The following is a 23,488-nucleotide window of genomic DNA, read 5'->3' as shown; positions in this document are numbered from 1 at the left end:
GAATCCACAGCTAAGTAATCAATCATGAAACAATGTGCTACTGATTAACAAAATATTTAAATCTCCAGTAATGAAGCAAATATATTGTTTTTATTAACTATATACCATAGAAGTACATACAGTTATATTTTAGTAATCACCCAAGAAGTTTGTTACTTATATTGGATTCTTTAGTGAAAAGTCTATCATAAGATTTACAGGTACAAGATGATCTGAAAGTAAAGTGGAAAATCAATAACCTGAAAAGCCAGTAGTACTACAGCATTTCCACAGAAATGCACAAAATATATGTGATAAACTAACATATGGAGGTATAGTTGTTCTAGATCCATTGCCCATCTTTATTTTAAAGGATTTGGTGGCATAAATGGGAAATAATGTGCACATGTGGTTAAACATCCTATGAACAGACAAGGTGAACACTTACTTTATACAAGTGCACATGCATACAACTTTGAATTGAGCTATTCCAGTGCACAAACTATTGACTAAATTGAAGGTGAAAAATGTATCTCGTTTGGTTATCATTTGTTTCATTGTCAAATTGATTTGAAAACGGCATCATGCTAGTTCTAATGCAGTTTGAACTACTGGTTTTTCACTTTTTCAGTAGCTTTCAGATTAATTGTTATGTTCATGTTCCTTTACTGCTCGTTTTACTGATCTTAATTTATCATAATTTATACAGAGTGTTGTTTTCGTATTATTTTATAAAAAGTGTTGCAAAGCAAAGATACTTTAACAAATCCCATTAAAGTTCATTTTCTTCTATGTATTCACCTCTCTCTTTTCTGGCACTAATCTTGTGTTTCTGCTCTGCACCTTATGGACAGTTACCCATCCTGAATTTATTAATTATTTTATTTCTGTTTTTGGGTGCCAGTCGTTTAGTCACATCCTCGGGCTCTATGAGATGGGAGGGGGAGTCATATATGTGAATAATGTAAGCTGTGTTCTGTGTATTTTTCTGTCTTAACTGTTTCATGTTGTGTTTCTTTCTGAAGGAGAGATGAGGACTCAGCCTGACATATACCTCTATGAGTGTGGGAATCTGCATCAAAACCACATTCGGGCTGATTGGTGCACCAGACCAGTAGACATTGATCCACTTGGCTGACCCTCTGTCATGCAAGATAGTGCACTATTTGTTAAACTACATGAGTATATCTCATCATCTTGGCTAACAAAGTATGGAAATCCTGATATTCATTCTCCATTTCTTTATTTACTCTTGTAAAAAAATAACAGCATTGTTCTTGTCTTCTGAAGCAGTCATTTTTTAAAAGAATCATTCAATCTTTTTTATATGTTTTGCATGCAATCATAAGTCCCTGATGGTATTGCTGGAAAAGTAATGTATTTTTTGGCCAAGTACATGAGACTGTAGTTACATTTTGAGCTCCTTTCATTTATGTCTCTTAATAAATAAACAATTACTTCCTCTGTTAATGGAAGATTTCCCACATCAAAAATTCTGATAGTTTCTATGACTCATAATGCTGCACTGTTAAAGCACTAGCCTAGATTCTACGTCTATGCTAAAAGAAATTAATATTTCAGTCAATTCCTCCAACATGTAGAACCTATTGTCGATTGTTCATAATATTATAAAGAGACAAAATATCTGGTGAGTACTGACTTTCACAAAATGAAATTCCTGTATCCATGACAGACACATTTAAAAGCAGGTAAAAAAATTATTCTTAGTTTTTGGAACTGGCAGTTCATTCCTTAGGGAGGAAAGAGCAGTGGGTGACTCAGAACCTAGGATGAGAGGGACCACCTGTCTTCACAGCTGAACTTTCCTGCTGTTAGTACACTTACTTTTTTCTCTATTTGGCCCAATTAGGGGTACACTTCCTCTTTCAGTACAGAAATATTGTTACGGGTTTGACACATTCCCTGGTTTGTATGGGAAAGTTTAATCATTGTATTTCCTATCTCAATTCCTTCCTCACTACTTTCTCTTCTGTGGTAACATCATTCAGTTTTTCTCATACTGACTCTACTTTGTCCTCTGTGGCTTCTAATCAGTTGTTGATCTCTAGCTCTTCCTGAACCTCACTGACAATATGCTGTTCCACCTGGTCCATACTGCCATTTACTTGTTATCCTGCCTGATCCATTTTCTTATCCAATATGCATTTACCTATTTAAATGATAAATTCACTTATCTACATGTTCAGTGACAGTAGCATGCACAGTAGTTCCAATGCTCAGACCTATAGCAATGTTACAAAAACTAATGGAAATACTTATGTCAGGTAAATATTTATAATGTTATAGTGTAATGCATTTATGCTAAATTTATGTCAATATATTCACACAAATTTATTTTATTTTATGTTTTGGGTGGGATTTATGAGATCCTGACTAGGTTGTATTGTTTTTCTTAACTGACACGGGGCTTTCCAGCACTTATCAGTGCTTCGTTTAGCCGACAGACAGCGACTACGAGAACATGAGATCCATATCATCGAGAAGCTTATTATACTTTTTTATAAGAATTGAAAATAAATGAATGAGAAAATGTTGTAATTTCACCGTCTAATTCATGTTAAAACAACATTTAGTTATTGTGTGGCTGTTGATAAATGTAGCTCTCATCTGGCTGTCAAAATAGGCTATTACGTGCAATAGCACACAGTTGCAGGACAACCAACATCTGTATCCTGCAGTCAATAAAGTGTGTTACAAGATTTTTATTGGGAAGAAATATTGTGGAATTGAATGGTTTCATTTAAGGTGCAATTATTTATTTGCAGCCATGAGCAGTAAATAATTTGTAAATAAAACAAAATAAAAACATAAAGAGAGATATCTAAAAGTAAATATTTGAAATTTCAGTATTCAGAACATGTAATGCAAATCCTTTTATTATAGTCATGAGTGGTAGTCATATGTGGCTTCCTAACTATACTACAATTAAATTAACTTTATGACTGACAAATTGAAGTGTCAGGGGACAGTGTTGCTGGTATGCAGTCTGCCATGCTAAATAATGCTCAGCATGTACTTGTAAAAAGGGACAAAAATGCAAGCTCGAGGCAGTCGAGACAGAACTGTGATTGTCTGGCCGCTGGCCCCTACCAATTGACTCACTGAAACATCAGTCACAAAGTTATTTTTATTGAAGTAAATGCACGTTTTTATTAAGTGCAAGAACTTTAGCATTGGAGTTGTATTCAATTTTTGATGGAAATTGAGAAAAGGTTTAAATGAAGTAAGGAGAAATATTACAAACTTCTGTTTTTTGTATCTTTGCTATGGAAAGGAAATATAATAATGGAAATTCTTGACTGGAAAAATGCCTAAAGTAAGGGAAAGGTAACCACTTAGCTATGGAGGATTGGTGTGGTACACAGAAACACTTATTAGAAAACAGTTAACACTAGCTTTTGAACTCTTGCTCTTTTTGTTGTGAGAGTGCGCACACAACCACACAGACGCCCAATGCTTACGGTAGCAGCAAGACTGATCAGTTAGTGAATGTTGATTATTGAAAGCAGTTGTCTGGGTAGATGGAGGTGAGAAGGAGGTAAGGGAGGACCACGTGGCAAGGACATGGTGCAGGGAAGTGTGAGGCAGGTCTTTCGCGATATGACTCAGAAGCTGCACAACTAGATGAAATGAGTTCAGAGGGTAGAGCATATAAGGGTTAGAGAAATTGCAGGGGGGGGGGGGGGGTATTGAAGAGGGAGACAATGAGCAGAGAGAGTAAGGAAGGGTGGCGATAACTGAACGAAGTGTGACAGAAAGAAGTCCAAAATACTAAATTCAGTCTTCTGAAATTGTTTCAGTGCAGATTGTAATATGTTTCCTTTGTTCAATCACCACATGAAGATATTCAGATAAGCGATCATAGAATAGAAAATCAGGTCAATAGTAGAATGGCAGCTGGATTCAATGAGACACCTGTGAATTTTTATAGAGATTATAGAAAAGAACTTGTTCTTCTTCATGGAGTCATTGGTCACTGGCGCAAATCAGGGTACCTAGCAATTGAAAAAAAGCACAGGTCATTCAAGAACAGTTGTCAGACAGATGCATTTAATTACAGGTCTATATTGCTAACATCAGTCTGTTGTAGAATTATGGAACATGTTTTATATTCACACATTCTGACATTTTTGGAGACCAGAAAATATGTTCAATAAAAATCAACATGGATTCTGCAGACATGCAGATATATCTTCTGAAACTGAGCTTGCTCCATTTACCCTTGAGATCCAGAATACCACAGACAAAGGTGCCCAGGTTGATGCAGTGTCCTTTGACTATTGGAAACTATTTGATTCAATTCCATATTGTCATTTAGTGGGAAAAAATGAGCCCACCAAATGTCAGAGCAGACTTGTAATTGCATTGGTAACTTTCTTGCAGACAGAGCTTAACGCAACATTAATCTACATTAATGAGCTATAGAATAATGTTGAAGGCTCCATAAGGCTATTCACGGATGATGCTGGTGTTTATAAGAAGGTTTCAATACCAAAAGACTGTAGCAAAATGCAGGAAGGCCTGCATAGGATTGACATTTGGTTCAGGAACTGACAGTTGTTCACAAACTTATATTGTAATTACAATTGGTGCAAATTACAAATGTTTAAAATTTAAGTTAAGAATCCTTCAAGATTCTTAAGAAGTTAGTTATAATTCAAATCCATGTAACATACCATTTGTTACAGTTACAGAGTAATCTGTCGAATGTGGAACTGAAAGTTCTGTGTCATAACTGTAGTTGAGGTGGGGTAAGAAGATCTCTGACAGCTAGCAGCATTGTTGCCAGCTTTCAGCTGTGTAGCTGTCCATAGAGCTGTGTCAACACTGAGGCATTGCCACAGAGATGTTTGCAAAATCGTTACATTGTTTGAGGTAGGCCCACAAAGCTGCCATGCCCAGCCCACTGCAACTGTCTGGAATCAACTTACGCCTACTCAACCATACCATACACTAGTCTGCTGCAGCTTTTTCTTCTTCTTCTTCTTCTCCTTCTCTCTCTCTCTCTCTCTCTCTCTCTCTCTCTCTTTCTCTTAGGAAACCTGATTAATGCAGTACTTACAGCTCTGAAAAGCGCTCTTTGCTTGTAGAATGTGGATTGATGTAATTCATGAGAAATGCTGCTAAGTATAGCATAAAACATTTATGTAGGTTCTAAAAGTGCTAAAACATTTTTAAAAAAGCTTTATCAATCAATTATCAAAAAGAGAACTTTAAGACATTTGATAGGGATCCTAACTGGTGCCAAGTTTGTACCACTCAAAAGTGGCATCTGCAGACTGACGTAATACATAAAAGGTGTTACTGAATGAAACATCAGTGAGGACATTATTATCATTAACAGCTTTACACAAGTTTTAAAATGCACCAGAAATATCTTCTCCTCCTTCTGTTTGGCAATGGCCCTCTGCGGACTGAAATAAAAAAATTTCCTAAGCATTGCTTATAAAATTTAGGGCTTTGATATCTTTAAACTTTAAAAGAAGCATAGAAAATTCTGACGTTCTCTTCTCTTCCTCTTATTTGGTGGTTGTAAAGCTACTACAGTACTGTGCCAGGCTGAACACCAAACCACACTGAAGTTTTCTCTGCCATGTCCAACGGTTTGCTGAGGGCTACCGCAGCTAATGTTTGATAGAGCATCTCACCTCATCCCAAAGCAAGTCTTTAAAAATTTTGTAATAGTTACTATGTATGAAGTCAGTTTGCTTGTTAAATAGTTTCTCTCGGTCTTTCACTTTGTGGGCTTAAATTTCTAGTTTCTCCAGCACATTCAAATTAAAACTTTTTGAGCTGTGTTGTGTTTCCATTTGCTCACTTATTGCAGTAAACGTTACGTTTGCTATCTTTCACACACATTCCAAATGCTGTCTGATTACTGTTACTGAATTGGACACAGCAGAGGAGACTTCAGCACGGTGCAGTTTTCAGCCTGGCGTGTTTGGTCTGATACGCTAGTAAAAAGATCCTCCTAATCCCCCAGATTGATTTCAACCAAAGCTAGTACACATATTCTTACTGTCTGGAAATAAATCCTGTAGGTGTAAGAACCAGCAACTTCCTCTTGGGGTGAGGTTGACAAGGTGGAGAGAGAAGGGGAGGAGAAATGGACAGAGAGAGAGGCACGTGGAGATGTACCAAGAGAGGAAGGACATGGACAAGGAGAGTGGGGAGGAGAAGATGGGCAGAGGGGGAACAAGTAGATGGACAGCAGAGGGAAGGAGCAGATAAAAAGAGAGAGGGGGAGGAGAAGATGGACAGAGAGAGGGTAGGAGGAGATGGGCAGAGAGAGGGGCAGGAAGATAGGCAAGAGGAGGAGAGAGAGAGGGGAGAGGAGGAGATGGGCAGAGAAAAGAAGGAGGATGAGGAAGTGGACAGAGAAAGGAAGGAGGAGAAGATGAACAGTGCAAGTGAGAAGAGGGAGTGGACAGGGAGAGGGGAGAGAGGAGATGGACAGGAAGAGGTTGAGGAGTAGATGGAAAGAGAGAGGGAGAGGAGAAGATGGACAGAGAGAGGGCAGGAGGAGATGGGCAGAGAGAGGGGCAGGAAGATAGGCAAGAGGAAGTGAGAGAGAGGGGAGAGGAGGAGATGGACAGAGAAAAGAAAGGGGATGAGGAGATGGACAAAGAAAGGAAGGAGGAGGAGATGAACAGTGCAAGGGAGAAGAGGGAGTAGACAGGGAGAGGGGAGAGGGGAGAGAGGAGATGGACAGGGAGAGGTTGAGGAGTAGATGGAAAGAGAGAGGGGGAGGAGGAGATGGGCAAAGTGAAAGGGGAGCAGGGGATGGAATTAGCGGGTGAGAGGAGATGGACAGAGGGGTGAGGAGCAGGTGGACAGGGTGAAGGGACAGTGAGGGGGGGGGGGGGGAAGATGGACTGAGAGAGGGGCAGGAGGTGGACAGAGAGAGGGTGTGAAGGTTTTGGGCTAATGGAAGATTGAAATAAATTCTACATCAGTGTTTTCTGCTATATTTAGGAGCAATTCTTATGAAGTATGTCAGCCCCTCTCGCTACATATAGAGGACGCTTTTCAGAACTGTAGATGTTGCACCAGTCGGGTTTCTTAATAATATTTTTATGAAATCGCAGCTGGCTAGTGTGTGGCTAGTTATGACAGTGAACTTTCAATTCCACATCCAAAAGGTTACTCTGTAACTATAATATATGGTGCACTGTATTATAATTAATTTCTTAAGAATCTTTAAACTTAAATTTTAAACCATTTGTAATTTTCACCAATTATATTTATAAGACAATTTTTGGTAATAGATCTGAAGATGGGCAGCTTGCCCAAACTTGGTCATGTGGAAATAAAGGAAACCATGCTGGAGACTGAATTTGGACAATTTTTTATAAGCAACTATTGCTGTAACTCCACGAAGATGAATACATCTAATTTTGATATCTGTGCAAGCCTCTTCATGTTGCCATAACAACTGCACTTTGCTTCCATGAAAATCTGCTTACTGTATCCATTCCTCACTCTCCCTCTACAATTTTTAGACTCCTCACTTTCCTCCAAAAATGAGGTTGACAGTTACTTTGTGTCTCACAGTGTGTCCTATCAACCGATACCTTCTTGTAGTCATGTTGTGCCATAATTTTCTTTACTCCCCAATTCCATTGTGTACCTCCTTGTTAGTTATGCGATATACCCATTTAATCTTTATCATCCATTTATAGCAACACCTTTTAAAAGCTTCTTTTCTCTTCTTCTCTGAACTGCTTATTGTCCATGTTTCCCTTCCATTCAAAGCTACACTCCAGTCAAAAACCTTGAGCAAAGACTTCTTGATGCGTAAATTTATGTTAGATGTTAAGAACTTCTCTTTTTTCAGAAAGCCTTTACTCACTATTGCCAGTCTACATTTTATATCTTCCTTATTCCAATTATCATCATCAGTTATTTTGCTGTTCAAAGAGCAAAATCCATCTACTATTTTTAGTATCTCTTTTCCTAATCTAATTCATTCAGCATTACCTGATTTACTTCGACAGCATTCCATTACCGTTTTTTACTTTTGTCGATACTCATATTGTAAACCACTTTACAAAATACTATCCATTCCATTCAACAATTGTTCCTAGTCCTTAACAGTATCTGACAGAATTAAAATGTCATTGGCAATCCGCAAAGCGTTTACTAGTTCTCCCCAAACTGTAATACCATTTCTGAGTTTCACCTTGGTTTCCTTCGCAGCTATCACTTTGTACAGATTGAAGAACATCGGGTAAGCTACAACCCTATCCCAGTAATTTCTCAATTATGGCTTCCCTTTCACATTCTTCGACTCTTATAACTGCAGTGTGGTTTCTGTAAAAATTGTAAATAACATTTTGCTCCCTGTATTTTACCCTTGCTACCTCCAGTGTTTTGAAGAGACTAGTCTGGTCAACATTGCCAAAGGTCTCTCTAATCACAGGTGGGCGACTGGCAGCCTGCAGGCAATATTCAACCCATGGTGGGTTTGAATCTGGCCCGTGGAAGATATTCAAGTAAGAGAGACTGAGGTGCTGCAGAATTTTACAGTGAAAGTTCTTAGGACAGCTATTGTAAAATGTCAAAAGAAAAGAAACAATGTTCATGATGTATAAATAAATGTAAACATCTGAAGATGAGGTGAACATAAAATGAATGTACTCTCTAAAATGCTTGTTTTAAGGTAGACTTTGTTGGCATGGTAGGTGGGGAAAGGGGTTCCATTCATATCAGTGCATTACTCCATAAACATTAACACTACTGATGCTATAGTTTTGACTTCAAGTGCTAAGTGTGCTACTGCGTGCCATGTGATGAAGTGCCTGCGAGCTTAAGTAAGTATGTGAATCACGCCCACAGGTCACCAAAGGTTGGCCATACCTGCCCTAAATCTATCAATCCAATGAATTTAGGTTTGCTTTTCTTCAGTCTGTCTTCTAAAGTAAATTATAGGATCAGTATTGCCTTACATGGTCCTACAATTCTCTGGAACCTGATCTGATGTTCACCAAAGTTGGTGTCTACCACTTTTTCCATTCTTCTGTAAATATGTTGTGTCAATATTTTGCAACCATGGCTTATTAAACTGATAGTTGGTAGTATTCACATCTGTCAGCACCTGTTTTATTTGGAACTGGAATTATTACATTCTTCTTGAAGTCTGAGGGTATTTTGCCCCTCTCATATACCTTGCACACCAGGTGGAATAATTTTGTCATGGCTGGCTCTCGTAAGGATCTCAATAATTCTGAGGCAGTGTCACCTACTCCAGGGACCTCGTTTCACTTAGGTCTTCAGTGCTCTGTGAGAGTTGTCTCACAGTGTCATGTCTCTCGTCTCTGCTTCACCTGGTTTTTCTTCTATTTTATAAAATTACTCTAAGTTTGTTCCCCTTGTATAGAACATCTATATATTCCTTTCAGCTTTCCCTTCTTTGTTTAATATTGGTTTGCACTTGAGCTATTGATATTAATACAGTTGCTTCTCTTTTCTCTGAAGTACTCTTTAATTTTCTTGTAGACAGCATGTATCTTTCCTCTAGTTATGAATGCTTCTACAATCTTGCATTTGTCCTCAAGCCATTTCTGCCTAGCGTTTTTGCACTTTCTGTCAGTCGCATTTTTAAACATATGTGTTGCCTTTCCCCTGCTACATTTTTATATTTTCTCTTTTCATTGGTTAGTTTCAGTATATCATGAGTTATCCAAATATTTCTACTGGACCTATGCAATGCTCTGTTGCCTTCCATATTTCATTCCTCAGTGCTAACCCATTCATATATTACACACACACACACACACACACACACACACACACACACACACACACATACCCACACACCTCTGAAGCTCTAAACAACCTCTGGTTCAATCAATGTATCCCGATCCCATCTCCTTGATTGCCTACCTTTTTGCAATTTCTTTAGTTTTAGTCTGCAGTTCATAACCAATAAGTTTTGCTCTGAGTTATCCACAGCTTCCTCCAGAAATGTTTTACAGTTTAAAATTTGGTTTTAAAATCTCTGTTTTACCAACATATAATCAGTCTGAAAACTTTCAGTGCCCCCAGATCTCTTCCATGTCTACAACCTTCTTTCATGACTCTTAAACCAAATGTTAGCGATGATTAAATTATGGTCTGTGCAAAATTTTACTGGGTGACTTCCTCTTTCATTCCTTTTCCTCAGTCCATGTTCTCCTATTATTTTTCCTTCTCTTCCTCTTCCTACTTCTGAATTCCTTTCACTCATTACAATTAAATTTTCATCTCCTTTAACTATCTGAATAATTTTGTTTATTTCACTACACATTCTTTCAGTATCTTCATAATTTTGCAAGGTTAGTTGGCATATAAACTTGTACTAATGTGACAGGTGTTGGCTTAGTGTGTATCTTGGCCACGGTAATGCATTTACTACACTGTTAATAGTAGCTTATCCCCATTTCTGTTCTTTTATTCATTGTTAGGCCTGCTGCCTCACAACCCCTGTTGGATTTCATGTTGATAACTCTGTATGACTTGACCAAAAGCCATATTCTTCATGCCACCATATTCTGCTAATTCCGACTATATCTAACTTAAACCTGGCCATTTCCATATATCTCTAAGGGATGTAACACACCATGGCCTGACCTGTACAAGGCCAGTTTTGTTTTTCTTGATGACAACATCCTCCTAAGTAGCCCCACCCAGAGATCCGAATGGTGTCTGTTTTACCCAAGAAAAAGCCACCATCATTTAATCATCCAGTAGAGCTGCATGCCTTGTAGTTTCCCCTTGCTTTCAGCCATTTGCAGTATCAGCACAAAATTGTGCTACATCCCTTCTTCCAGCAATGCTAGTCCTGCAAGTTTTGCAGGAGAACTACTGTGAAGTTTGGAAGGAAGGTAGGAGGTGAGGTTCTGGCGAAAGTAAAGCTGTGAGTATGTTGTGTGGTGCTTGAGTAGCTCAAATGGTGGAGCACTTGCCCAAGAAAGGCAAAGGTTCCAGGTTCAAGTCCCGGTCTGGCACATGGGTTTAATCTGCGAGAAAGTTTCTTATCTCCACAAACTCCACTACAAAGTGAAAATTCATTTTGGTTTTTGCCATAGTTTTAGCTGATATATCAACTATCGGTGGTGTGTCCACCCACCTAGTAGGTCTGTCAGTGGCTGTGAATAAGTCTGTGTATCTTTCTGATAGTCAAGGGTGGGGCACCAGGTCAACATGAACATGGGCCTAGAAAGTTACCGATATCACTCTGTACATTGCTGCCCACTTTATTTTGTTGGTGGCACAGAATGCAGGAACATAGGTCCTGGATGCTGTCTTTCAGAACTTCTTCAAAAAGCATGGGTGTGGTTTGTCTTCAGAAACTTCACAACACAGCTTTAACTTTGAGTTGGGTACTGGAATTTGTTCTAGTTTTAGTCCTGTAGGTGAGTCACCTAACTGTGGGTCTTTGGCTTGCTCCACAGCAAGTTCTCTGCAGTCTGTTACAATCTCCAACACTCCACAGATATGGTAGAAAGAACCAGTCACTAAATTTTCTGCTCCTTTTGTGCAGCTTACGGATTCTGTATATTGAAACTCTTGTAGTGAGCATTTGTTGCTGACATTTTTGAATGCAGGGGTAATGGGCTTATGATTTGTAAAAATAGTCACTGGTCAAGGTTCTGTTTGCAGACAGAAGTATCTGACTGTCTCATAAATTGCCAACAGTTCCCTAGTTATATGCATTCCACTTCTTTTGGGCCAGTTGCAGCTTCCTAGAGAAAAACTTCAGTGGTTGCCAGTGTTCTCTACTTGTTGGAGTGCTGCACCGGTTGTTACTGACTTGCATCAACAACAATTGCTATTTGCGTGTAGAGAATCGGATGACCAAGTAACAGTGCCTTGCTTTAATTCATCTGGAGGTCACTGAATGCCTTGCCCATCTCTGATGTCTACTTAACCACTCAGCATCTTGTGGTGTCACATCCTGTTAGTGCATCTTTGAGTGGTGTCAGCACGTCTGCAGTTGCCAGTAGGTGAAGTCAACAAAACTTTATCATTCCCAGGAAACACCTCAGTTGTTAGTAATTTCCTGGTTTTGGCAGAGATTTTAGTGTTGTAACTTCTTTTGCCAATGGGTGGATGCTGTAAGCTGAAATGGTATGGCCCAGGAAGGTGACTTGAGTCTTTCCCATGATCCTGTTTTTTTTCTCTTTTTTGTTTATCACCACACCGTGGTCATGTTGTTTATGCACTTGTGCATTAGGAGAGAACACTAAGCAGGCAAAACAAAGTGAAAGTCAGTAATTCTATGATTGTTTGGGGACATGGTCATTTAATACTATTTAAATGAAAGTTTTGTTATTTGACTGTATAGACCGTTTGTTCTGCTGTACAGTCATGATTCCAGGCTTTGGCCACTTTCAAGTACCATAATTTTGGGCATTATCAGACTTCTGTAAAAGAATTCGTCGTATATTAAACAAATGTAAACCGATTTTAATGTGACTTCATTTATAGAAGTGTGACCATGCTCAAAACCATGGTGCCTGAAAATGGCCAAAGAGTAGGATCATGACTGTACAGTGGAATAAATTATCAATGCGGTCAAATAGTGGAACTTTCATTTTAAAAAACTGAAAGTTCATTAAGTTCCTCATCGATGAAACATTGTCATGTCTGGATAGCATTATTTAGGTTTAAAGGTATGAACAAAAATTCTAATAAACCAAATGCAGTAATCACCACCCTCTTTAAAATGTCGCTTGTGGCTAATGGTATCTGTTTATATGTCTTTTTACAATTGAGAACATTAGAAAAATCTGTGCCAGCCAGTGCCCTTATGAAGTCTTGTACAGTGGTGCAGTCTTCCTTTGGAAAACTTTTTATTTGTCAAGATCTAGTTTCAGTCAGTTAAAAATGCCAGCTTCAAATCTGAGAATATAAAAAATGTTACTGGCCAGTATTCATAATGTAAAGAATAGACTAAATTAATTGTTCTATTGTAGATTTAAGGGTACATACCACGTAATAAAAAGCAGTGTCCACATTGGTTATTAAAGTGAGATGCTCTGTCACAATCATGTTTACAATTCCAGACTGTAAATAAAGTCCTGTAAAGTATATGGGAATAATACCTAGTCATCGGTAAGAAGTTATACATAAAAGATTTTTAGAATAAATCTACCTGAAAATTTGTAGTTACAATATATACAGGGTGGTCAGAAACAGTCTTAAAAGCTTGTAAGGATGTTGCAAGGTAGGTTGTGCAGAGAAATAATTGTTAAGAAAAAAATTCAATATTTTCACCATTTCCGAGTTAATTAGCATTGAAGTTAGTTGATCAGCTGTTGCACATGCAAATTCAAGCAGCCCGCCTAGCATGTGCAAATTCAAGCAGCCCACCAAAGACGATGTTGCTGGACATGTTCTTCATTTGATTTCCTAAAACTGAACAAGACAGTGAACATAGGATGGTAGTAAGAATCGAACCTGAGCCAAAGTCTGAGCAGTCATGTGCAATATCATCTACGCATGAGAACAACTGAAAGTAACTGCATCTAGCAGACCACTTGAAGTTGCCCGCATGATGGTCTGATCAGTTAATTTCAATGCTAATCATCTCAGAAATGACACAACATATAAAATTTTTTCTTAATTATTATTTCTCATTGCAACCTACCCTACAACACTCTTACAAACTTTTCAGATGTTTTCTTACCACCCTGTATGCACTATGCTCTATTTTGTTGTGTGATGCCTACAACAGATAAATCATAATGATATAATGAGGCAACATAAGGAGTCATCTCGTCTGTTGACAGTATCAGAAGAAGCTATCCACCTGACAGCAATAAGCAGACTGACCAGCACTGTGTATACTTATTTTCGATTCACAGAAGCTGCCACCAAAAGGCAGTTCAATAAATATACAGAGTAAAACAATAAAAAATATGCAGTAGTTTAAAAAATGTATGTAGAGTACATTACAGTATTTTGTATGTAAAAAATATGAAAGCTGCCCAATTAGTTAGAGCCAACGGATGGCGTGGGTAATAAAGATTTGACATTCCAATAACAGTGCAGTACATCTGACTATACGTATACAATTTAACATAAAATGCCAGACACTGCGTCATTCAGTAGTATGTTTAAAATTATAAATCTGATATAAAGTATGCTTTTACAAAAATTTTAAGTATAGTTTATCATGGACAGTCCTATGCAAATAGTGGACCATTGACATAGTTGTGATGTAAACTATATAAAAAAAACTAATTTTGACTGATGTTCAGGATACCTGAAAGAACATTCAGTTATCGGCTGCTCTTAAATACATGACAATGATTTTGTCTGAACAACAGCAGAAAATATACAATACTAAAGGTTCCAACTTCTTGTACATTGGCGACCAGGTGCCTGTCTGGGATTGTTCTTGCATTTAAGGCCAGCTAATCCTCTTATGGCTTCCACAAGCCATCTTGCTTGTGAACTGGGCATAGGGGCGAAGACCATTATCTGTTCCAGCTGTAACATCTCAAAATTTTTCATCATCTCTGTCAGCCTTTCAGGTGTGATTCTGCATGTGCACAGTGTCCTGGTGTGGTACGGATGTATTGTACTGCATTGTGTTTGATTTCATCGCAGTGAACCTGCTCTTTCAGCACCTTCATTAATTCTCCTGAATGGTCCTCTGAAGGCTTCCATGTTTCAGCTACATCTACATCTGCCGATGGTCGTGCACAGTGGTGACACTGGTTCCCATCACTTCACCCCAGTTAAGTGATGTTGGGCTTGGCTAGCACTTGGATGGGTACCATCAGGGTCTGCCAAGCGCTGTTGGCAAGGAGGTTCCACTCATCACTTGTGAGGCCAGTTGAGGAGCTACTTGACTGACAAGTAGCAGCTCCAGTCACAAAAACTAACAATGGCCAGGAAAGTGATGTGCTTTGACCATACGCCCCTCCATATCCATATCCAGTGAAGCCTACCGGCTGAGGACGACATGGCAGTCAGTCAGTAACGCTGAACTGTCTGAGGCCTGTTCGTACGGAGTAGAGTGGTATATCTACATCTGCATACATACTCCGCAAGCCATTGTACAGTACAAGACAGAGGATACTCTGTACCACTAATAGTTGTTTCCTTTTCTGTTCTACTCACAAATAAAGTGAGAGAAAAATGACGGGCTTTAAGCCTCCATATGAACACTAATTTCTCATGTCTTATCTTCATGGTCCTTATGTGAAATTTATGTTGGAGGCAATAGAATCGTTCTGGAGTCAACTTTGAATGCTAGTTCTCTTAATTCTATCAGGAGCGTTCATCGAAAAGAATATCGCCTTCCCTCCAGGGACTCCCATTTGAGTTTCCGAAGCATCACCGTAATAGTTGTGTGTCGTTCAAGGCTACTGGTAACAAATCTAGATGTCTTTCTTTAGTCCATGGTGAAGATCCCAAACACTCAAGCAGTACTCAAGAGTAGGTTGCATTAGCATCCTACATACGGTCTCCTTTACAGAGGAACCACACTTTCCGAAAATTCTCCCAATAAACCGAAGTTGACTCTTCACCTTCCCCACCACAGTCCTCACATACTCATTCCATTTCATATCGTTTTGCAACATTATGCCCACATATTTAAACAATGTCACTATATCAAGCAGGACACTACTAATGCTGTATTGGAACATTACAGGTTTGTTTTTCATACTCATCTGCACTAACTTACAATTTTCTACATTTTGAGCCAGCTGCCATTCACTACAGCAACTAGAAATTTTTTCTAAACCATCTTATCCTCCTACATCACTTAACTTTGACACCTTCCCACTATGCTATGTTCCTTCAAGGACAACACATTTTGTCAGTTCTCTGCAGCACACTGTAAGTCGGATGACCTTTAGTCCCTGACATTACACTCTTGTCCACTGAGCTTAACAATCATACCCCCTGTAAGTCAGCTATGTACCCAAAATGTGTCAGGAAATCAGCGCCTAATATTGTTTCTGAGATATCAGCAATCAGAAAAGACCACATAACTTTTGGAAAAACCCACATCAACAGTGCATACTTTCTGTCTATGAGTATTGATCAATGAGTTATTAACTGCCTTCAAGTCTTGGATGAAAATCCTGCTTGTTGCATGGTGCATGATTAACAGGGAATGTGGTGATATCTAAGATAGTGTCTGCTAGAAATGTTGTACCAGTATGTTTGCCTGACACCTGCAGTCTTTTCAATGTGGTAGAGTATGCACATTGGGATGGCTATTGCCAATGGCATGTAGATACTGCACTGTTACTGTAGACACCTTGGTCCTTTAAGTAAGTGCATGGTGACATGCATTTTGCATCATCTCTGCCAAAATGTTTATGATACCAGCACACTTTGTGTAAGTCCTTCCACTGGCATCATGTTTCATATGGTGGTGGTGCCAGCTTGAACTGATCTTGATTTTGGTTACTGACGCCATGTCATAACTGCTGGATGCACAGCTGCATTGTCAGTGCCTCCACTGAGGCTCGTAAGTTCCTGATCTCATCTGAAAAGCTGAGTTGTCATCATGGCACACACCCACACAGTCCAGAGTTGTAGTTTCTGTTGAGTTCAGCTGACCGCAGTCAATTTCACTCAACAGGTCTGATAATGCCATTTCAGCTGTCGCAGGTGACTCAGGTGTCACATAAACCTTACCTGCAGCCTGCAATAATTTGTTGGTGATCTCTCCTCATATACTGCCAAAGCCATCTGCTCTTCAACCAGAAGTTGTTGCTGCTAATCATGTAACAACAAATTGTCAGATACTGCTGAGCTGCCTACTAAGTTCTGTCGGTGCCACCAGAGCTCCGACATGTCCTGTCACCTAGATTCTTCTAATATAGTACCTGCTTGACTGTGAAGTCAATAGATTTTGTGCAGGCTTGCTGTAATCTCCATGTGTCGACGAGTTCATTATAATGTTCAGTATCACAGTGTAGTTTGATGGTCTAAGTTACTTATCACCAGGGTGAATCACTCATGATTGTTGACCATCTTCTGTTGTCAGAACATGTTTTGCATCACGACAAAGCACTTGTGTAGTTGAGAGAGGGTGAATGGCAGCACCTACTATTGCAAGTTTTGTGGGGTTGAACTGCTGAATACCTCATTGCCTAACTAGATACCTTGTTGCCTCTGACTGTTTCTATGGCTTTGCTAGAGTATTCGCTGTTGCACCTGGTTGTGATGAAGGATGTTTCTCTTGAGTCAGCAGATACTTTAAATCTTGCTTAACATCAGTCTGCACCCCACTGACAATATTCACTGTGTAGCGATACATGTGCATTGTTGAATTAATGCTGTCTTCGTTCTCCTATAGGGGTTTCATGCTCATATTTTTTGGAATGGCAAACTCCAAAGTCTTTATTTCAGTCTAGAGTGTGGTAATTTCACCAGCAATGGCATGGAGTAGCTTGCCATTGTTGCTCATTATCCTACACATATCTCATCTTCTTGCTACTTATTGCCATTTGCCGCAGTGTACAAAAATTCTTGGACAGGGACACAATTACAGTGGCCTGACATTAACTATCCACATAAATGATAATACATAATTACAGAATGTATAGAATTAGTTTTTATTTTTAGCATAAGTTACAGATTGATAAGAATATGTGACACTAAAAATCAACTCAGAATTCTTAATAAAATGGCAAAGATCACAACACAAAACGTGTCAGAGAATTTACTTGAGCAACCTGTTATTCTTACAATGCACAAGTACACAATAAGGTATCATTACCACAAGTTGATTGGGTCTGATATGTTACCACATAGTCATACAGGTCCCTGTTACTTAGCCTTTCTTGAAAACAAGCTTCCTGCGTGGTTGTATGAGGTTCCTTTGGCCACAAGGATGTGTGTGTTCTTCCAGCATGATGGGGCCCCTATGCTTTCTAATTGTCAGGCTACAAATCATCTAAACATGACATTCCCTGGAAGATTGTTCAACAGAAATGGTCACATTTCTTGGCCACCAAAATTTGCAGGCGTTACATTTTTAGATTTTTGCCTCTGGGCTGTTTGAAAGGCAAAAGCTGCAAAAACAGTAAACACAAGAGATGAATTAATCATTCAGTTTATGAATAGTGCTGCCCTTATAAAAGAATGAAAAGATGGCCTCAGAAGAACTACACTTGGTGTTGTCACGATAAATAAAAGTGCATTGGACATGCAAGCATATTTAGGTTATTCAACATTGAACATAGTCATTACCTTTGCCTAACACCCTCTGTGAGTATTTGTTTGGGTTACTTTCTAACAGCTGTTCCTCATAACCTATAAAAACTGGACACATGTTATATGGAATGTTTTATTCAAAGTACACTGAAGAGCCAAAGAAACTGGTATAGGCATGCACTTTCAAATACAGAGATATGTAAATAGGCAGAATACAGTGCTGCGGTTGGCAACACCCATATAAGACAACAAGTATCTGGCACAGTTGTTAGCAGTTACTGCTGCCACAGTGACAGCTTATCAAGATTTAAGTGAGTCTGAATGTGGTGTTATAGTCGGCATATGAACAATGGAACCAACATCTGCGAGGTAGCAATGAAGGGGGGATTTTCCCGTACAACCATTTCACGAGTGTACCGTGAATATCAGGAATCCAGTAAAGCATCAAATCTCTGACATCGCTGTGGCCGGGAAAAAATCCTGGAAGAACAGGACCAATGATGACTGAAGAGAGTCGTTCAGTGTGACAGAAGTGCAACCCTTCCACAAATTGCTGCTGATTGCAATGCTGGGCCATCAACAAGTGTCAGTGTGTGAACCATTCAACAAAACATTATTGATAAAGACATTTGGGGCTGGAGGCCAACTCATATACCCTTGATGACTGCACAACATGGAGCTTTACACCTTGCCTGGGCTCTCAAAACTGATATTGGATTGTTCATGACTGGAAACATTTTGCCTGGCCAGACAAGTCTCGTTTCAAATTGTATCGAGCAGATGGACATGTACGGGCATGGAGACAGCCTCATGAATCCATAGACCCTGCATGTTAGCAGGGGACTGTCCAAGCTGGTGGAGACTCTGTAATGGTGTGGGGCACGTGCAGTTGGAGTGATATGGGATCCCTGATATGTCTAGATATGACTCTGACAGGTGAAGCGCACATGAGCATCCTGTCTGATCACCTGTATCCATTCACGTCCATTGTGCACTCCGACAGACTTAGGCAATTCCAGCAGGACAATGCAACATGCCACATATCCAGAATTGCTGCACAGTGGCTCCAGGAACATTCCTCTGAGTTTAAACACTTTCGCTGGCCACAAAACTCCCCAGACATGAACATTATTGAGCATATCTGGGATGCCTTGTGATGTGCTATTCAGAAGAGATCTCCACCCCATCATATTCTTACGGATTTATGGACAGCCCTGCAGGATTCGTAGTGTCAGTTTCTTCCAGCACTACTTTAGACATTAGTCGACTCCATGCCATGTTATGTTGTGGCACTTGTGTGTGCTTGCAGGGGCCCTACACAATATTAGGCAGGTATACCAGTTTCTTTGGCTTTTCAGTGTAGTTAGCTCTACCACCTCACAAAATATTTGCCCTGTATATCAGTGATCTGCCACTAAACATGGCAGCTGTTTCAAAACTGCTTCTACTTCAAGATTACTCTAATGGTTTAGCAAACAATGGATAAAATTAGTTCATGGTTTTTAGAAAGCAGATTCACACTAACTGTATCAAAACAAAAAGTGTATACAGCTTCTGACATGAAACTCTCGTAGAAGTGATATTTTACTCTCTCAGTGTCATCAAGTAATCAGTGAAGTTGATAATTTTAAATTCTCATTGTTAATAACAGATGAAAAATTCCCTTGGAGCTATTCCAACAGGATATCTTGTAGAATTATAAAACTACTATAAGAATAATCTTCACTGTCTCTGCCACTGAAATATTGCTTACTTAGCTTACATTCACTCTATTACATTCTATGGTATCATTTTCAGGTACCAAACTCAGTGCATTCTTAAAGAGTATTCTTTAAATGATATGCCATTTACGTTTGCGAATTTTGTGCATGCCGTTGTTCAACCATCACATAAATATAACTCCACCATTCCGATACAGATACTCCTCCATGGTATTTTTGATTATAATATGAACCAATTCAAAACGAACTGTCACATTCTGTCAGTAAAAACTAGAAGAAAAAACAGTTTGTTTTTGGATAACACTTCCTTAATGTAGTATGGAAAGGTATGCACTATTCAATAGGTTTGTGGCAAGACTAGAAAATTTGAGTGATAAACCCTAGATTTTCAAAAGTAAATTGAAAGGCTTTCTTGTTGTACACTTCTTTTATTCTGTAAGAAAATTCCTAGCAGAAGCTTAGAACCTAGTACCTAGTACTGTGACATATTGCTCTACTTTACACAATCAGGCGCAGCTGTACGCAGCTACAAGGCTCCTCTTCCACTGGATTATGTACTTCCTGCTTTCTGTTGCCAGTCACCCTCTAAGCTGATCTGAGGCTAGTCCTTATGGACTACGTCTCTCCATTTTTTCTTTGGTCTTCCTAGTGGTCTCCTGCAGGGAGTAAAACCCCTGGATTTCAAAGGCCATCGGTGTTTATCCATACAAGTGACATGTCCTGCCCATATCAGCTGTTTGCTTCTCAATAGGACTTCAATGTTTGGTCTGTTGTAGATTTCACCCAGTTCACAGTTATGCTGGATCCTCGATTCTCCAGATACTCTTATTTTTGCCATCATACAGCCTTGTGGGTTCCTTAAAAGATTGTTTCATTTAAAAAACTGACTCAGACTGAAGTACGATCAGTTTGCGCCTTGTATCCTCATTTTGATTCTGCCTCATATGACACATCCTTTGTAAGGATTACCCTCTGATATTTAAAATTATGAACCCTTTTGTATGGTTGGATTTTGACTGTCAGAGGCTGGAGTGGATCTCTTGAATAGAAATGAGTCCTACTCATCATCAGGTACTCGGTCTTTGATTCATTCACAATTCTGATCACCCCCATCTCTAGGTTGTCGCTCATCCACATATGATTTTCCTTATATCTGGACAACAGGGCCACATCATCTGCAAATGTGCAATGTGTGATTTTCTCACCCTCTATCTTGATCCCCCTGAAGTTCTTATGGAAAGTTTCCCACATTATCTTTTTGACTGCCGCATTAAACAATATCTGTGGCACACCATCTCATTGTCTCAACCCTTTGTTTATGTAGAAGCTCTCTGTGACTTGGTTCCCAAGCTTCACTGTGCCTTTTGAATCAGTGAGACAAACTCAGACTAGGCTGATGAGTTTCTTGGGTATTCCAAACTTGGTTAGGCAATTCAGCAGGCTTTCCTTGTGGATGCAGCCATATGCCTTCCTAAAATTTATGAAGAACACATGCAGCTCTTTGCCACACTCCCACATCCCCTCAGTGAGCTGGCTCTGCACATAGATGTTGTTAACATTCGATTAGTACTTTCTAAACCCTCCTGATTTTGTCTATTCATTTCTCCTGCAAAAGACCGGGTTCTATCAAGTATTCAGTTGGACAAGGTCTTATAGCAAATATTCAGGAGGGTGATTCCTACGTAGTTTGTGCAGTCCATTTTGTCACCTTTCTTCCAATCTTCTGGGAAGTCCAGATTCTCTTGATTAGTGGTTAATTTTCTTGTGGAGTTTCTCTGCACCAGCTTGAATGACTTCTTCTCCTGTACTTTTCTTCTTCTTGAGCTTTGTTACCTGATTCTTTATTTCCTCTAGTGTAGATAGCAGATAATCGAAATCATGTTGAACTCGTTGGTGAGTATGGTATCATTATTATCCCTGACAAATTTTTAGTAGCTCTGGTATACCATCTTTAAGAAGTTAACTTTATGGTACATATTTTGTGCCTCTTTTTCCTAAAGCAATCTCATTCAGGCTCCTCTATTGTTCCTTTGATGTACATTCTCTTTGCTCTCCTCAGGGTTGCTTGGGCAGTACTTCTTCAAACAGTGCTTTGCCCTGTGCAAAATCTGTGCCTTGTAGCCAGCTTTTATTGGCTTCTCTTATCTTGGCTAATGCCTACTGCATTCATCCACGTACCAAATCTTCTTGCCCCCGATTCATTTCTTGATGACTGCATTTGCAACCTTATTGACTGCAGCCTTGACTTCTTTCAACTCTTCTGGGTTCTGTTGTGAATCATCTTTCTGCAGAATTTCAAAGCAGTTACTAAGCTGGAGCTGAAATTTGCCTTTCTTTCTAGTATCTGTGAGTGAACTGATGTAGTGTACCACCTTGTTCTGTCAGTGGGTTGTTCTTGTAGCCAGCTTTTTACAAGGAAGTGCTTGCTCCTGGACTCTACACTCTATGCTGTCTTTACATCCATCACCCATTTCTTTGCTTTGATGTCAGTTGCAATGTGATCTAATCTGATTAACCACATGACAGCACCGAAGTTCCCTTATGTATGTCCTTCCATTGGAAATTTTCGCTGCTGATGAACACCCTTTTGATGTTACAAAGGTTATGAGCCTGGCACTGTTGCTATTGCTGAGTTCATGTAAACTATATTGTCCAGCTGTTGAGTAGAATATGTCTTCTCTTACCACTTAAGTGTTCATGTCACCCAGCAGGACTTTACAATTGCTATTGCGGATGGCATCCTCGACTACATCCAACACCGCACAGAATTAATCCTTTGCTTGGGATGTACACACTTCTGTGATCATATGGCAGTTCCCAAATGACATTTTACACATCTTCATGTCTGTTGTTAATAATGCTATTCTAGGGGGCACTGACAAGAACCCAGAGACATTGGCAGCGAGAGCCCTGCTTTCACAAAATCTCATACCCAATTTGTGTCCTGTCCCACAGGTTCCATAAAAGGAAAGCAACTAAATCCTTCCTGTATCTTTCAATCTCTTTGACTAGGCTACTTGAGGCACTTGTTTTATATAAACTACAAATGTTTCATATCCCAAATCATACACGTTCTTCTCACACTTTTCGTCTATTTTATGTTATCAAATTCCAAGGCTTCCTTGTAATCTGTGCACTATTATGTTAACAAGATTTCTGTAAAGGTATGATAGCCAATTGCCAACCCACAATCTGGAGGAGCAAAGTTCTTGATTTTGGGGTAACCCTTCCCTAAATGAATTGCTTTCTCTACAGCTGTCGAAGTTCATATCCCGTTTTCTTAAAAATATGAAAAGATGAAGGACAGGGAGTGGGAAGATAGGGTGTCGTAAGACGTGCGTCATCTGGTTCAAGATCTGACTGGTTTGGGAGACCCTGCCAGTAGCTCTGCCATCGCCGGCATAGCCTTTAGTAGCATACCAACATTAAAACTTCTCCGTCCACATGGACAGAGCTACTTTAAACTGGTATCTCCTGGAGACAAACTGTGACATATTATTTATTATATATTGCATTGTACATTTTTCTGTGTTTCTTTTAATTGTTACAGCCTTCTATTTTGGTTTTCAAATTTTCTCACCAGGTATCTGTGAAAT

The 23,488-nt window shown here is 39.3% G+C and overlaps 1 protein-coding gene across 3 annotated transcripts in view; it reads left to right on the top strand.

The window, feature by feature from the left end:
* The window catches only part of LOC126481325 (NHL repeat-containing protein 2), a 167,439-nt gene that overhangs the window by 77,065 nt on the left and 66,886 nt on the right, over positions 1–23,488 (top strand). The window lies entirely within an intron of this gene.

The sequence above is a fragment of the Schistocerca serialis genome, chromosome 5 (genome assembly GCF_023864345.2).
Source record: "Schistocerca serialis cubense isolate TAMUIC-IGC-003099 chromosome 5, iqSchSeri2.2, whole genome shotgun sequence".
Classification (NCBI taxonomy): Eukaryota; Metazoa; Arthropoda; class Insecta; order Orthoptera; family Acrididae; genus Schistocerca; species Schistocerca serialis.
The sequence above is the reverse complement of the archived record's forward strand: the minus strand, read 5'-3'. Positions and strand labels throughout refer to the sequence as shown.